Genomic DNA, 2,654 nt, shown 5'->3' with positions numbered 1-2,654 from the left:
GTCCCTCCCCGACGTCGCGACGGTGGCAGAGACTGATCTCGGGCTCCTTTTCCCCACTCCCTGCCCCCTCGGGTGTCAGCCGGGGCCAACCGATCCCAAGGGGGCCGAGGGGACCCCGGGAAAGAAGCTGGTTGGAAAATATCATCGTAATAGAGCAAAGGAAGTGCCCTCCTCTTTATTCAGTTCCTCCCCTCTTCCAGAACTGCCACCCTCCCTCGGGTAGTTGGGGGGCTTGGGAGGCCTGCAAAGGGGCATGAAGCGGGATTTAAAACACCATCTTATTGGCTCTGTACCTCCTTCCACATGTCCCCCCTGGCTGGCTGTTAGCCACTACGTGGGCTCGGGCCGTTCTCAGGGAAGGGGTCGGAGGGTGGGAAAATCAGCAACACTGGGGCGGGATGGAGGGAGCACCAGTGGGCTCTGAGCAAGGTTGATGCGCGGCACGGTAAGACAAGAAAGCAAGCAAGGCTCTGAAATGGGCCAGGCTGCCGCAGGAAACATAGGAGCGTGAGCCCATCGATGGGAAACTGCTGTTCTCCCTGCCTGGGCTGAAGATTCAGCTTGGGCCCGGGGTGGGGGGGATCACAGGCTGGAGGAAAGGAAGCCATTTAGGCTGAGCGTCCTCTCGCTCTCTCCTGTCCCGGCAGGCCCCAGCCGTCTCAGGAAATGGGGACTCCAGCGATCCACCTCAACGCACGCTCTGGCTTTGAGCTCTGCCCCCCATCAGGGGAGGCACAGATATTCGAACTTCACAGCCAGGTTTTCCTCTTGGAATTCTTGGCTTAATTCAGACGAACTCTTGTATTTTAGGCACCTGCTATCCAAGCTCGGTGATAACGGACAAAATATTGCAGAGTACCCCTTTAGACAAAGATGCAGAATGTGTGAGTGACTGGCTCTTCCAAGGGCGGGCTTTGGGCAGACCCCAGATTGTGGGATGTCGGGGTTTCTGTTACTGGACACCATCCCTCCTGGAGCTCTAGGTCCCCATACAAATTCTCAGGCGGATCCCCTGAGCTGAGAGTTTTCCCAAAGATTCCAGACAACCCACATAAGCGAGGAAGGTGACTCGTTCATCGCTTGTACCTCCTGCTATCCCCTAGCTACCAAACCCTGACCTTCCATCTTTCCTAAGACGCACCCAAACGTCAGTATTAAGCACCCTCTTGTGTCCTCCTCTGGCCACACGCTTGGTAACCCAAGAAAGCGGGGTGTTGTGTAAAATAGAGAAACTATGATAATATTAATTATAAGTATAAAATGTATAGCGTTTTCACGAACCGTGTTCAGCTTCCAGAAAACTGTCACTTTAACTCTGTAAATATTTATCGAAGATGATATTTACAAAACTTTGATATTATATATTATTTGATTGTATATGTACGGCTGTAAATACATTTGTACCTCTCTCTTGTATTCTAAAATAAAAATTACTTGGAACATTTATCATTTAGCAAGTGAAAGACCTGGCGTCTTCCTTACGGGTGTGTGATTCTGCACCATCTTACCTCCTTCCCTTCCCCACAGCACCTGTATACATGTATATATGTTTGTACATATTTATTACTCTATTTATTTATTTGTTTTACTTGTACATATCTATTCTATTTATTCTATTTTGTTAGTATGTTTGGTTTTGTTCTCTGTCTCCCCCTTTTAGACTGTGAGCCCACTGTTGGGTAGGGACTGTCTCTACATGTTGCCAATTTGTACTTCCCAAGCGCTTAGTACAGTGCTCTGCACATAGTAAGCGCTCAAGAAAAACGATTGATGATGACAGGGTAGGGACCTGGGAGTCACAAGGTTTGCTGCCGTTTTTCTGCTGCATGGGGACAGGGTAGGGGCCTGGGAGTCACAAGGTTTGCTGCCATTTGGTTTTGTTCTCTGTCTCCCCCTTTTAGACTGTGAGCCCACTGGTGGGTAGGGACTGTCTCTATATGTTGCCAATTTGTACTTCCCAAGCGCTTAGTACAGTGCTCTGCACATAGTAGGCGCTCAATAAATACGATTGATGATGACAGGGTAGGGACCTGGGAGTCACAAGGTTTGCTGCCATTTGTCTGCTGCATGGGGACAGGGTAGGGGCCTGGGAGTCACAAGGTTTGCTGCCATTTGGTTTTGTTCTCTGTCTCCCCCTTTTAGACTGTGAGCCCACTGGTGGGTAGGGACTGTCTCTATATGTTGCCAATTTGTACTTCCCAAGCGCTTAGTACAGTGCTCTGCACATAGTAAGCGCTCAAATACGATTGATGATGACAGGGTAGGGGCCTGGGAGTCACAAGGTTTGCTGCCGTTTGTCTGCTGCGTGGGGACAGGGTAGGGGCCTGGGAGTCACAAGGTTTGCTGCCATTTGGTTGTGTTCTCTGTCTCCCCCTTTTAGACTGTGAGCCCACTGTTGGGTAGGGACTGTCTCTATATGTTGCCAATTTGTACTTCCCAAGCGCTTAGTACAGTGCTCAGCACATAGTAAGCGCTCAATAAATACGATTGATGATGACAGGGTAGGGGCCTGGGAGTCACAAGGTTTGCTGCCATTTGGTTTTGTTCTCTGTCTCCCCCTTTTAGACTGTGAGCCCACTGTTGGGTAGGGACTGTCTCTATATGTTGCCAATTTGTACTTCCCAAGCGCTTAGTACAGTGCTCTGCACATAGTA

The sequence above is a fragment of the Tachyglossus aculeatus genome, chromosome 4, assembly GCF_015852505.1.
Source record: "Tachyglossus aculeatus isolate mTacAcu1 chromosome 4, mTacAcu1.pri, whole genome shotgun sequence".
In the NCBI taxonomy this organism is placed as follows: Eukaryota; Metazoa; Chordata; class Mammalia; order Monotremata; family Tachyglossidae; genus Tachyglossus; species Tachyglossus aculeatus.
The sequence above is the reverse complement of the archived record's forward strand: the minus strand, read 5'-3'. Positions refer to the sequence as shown.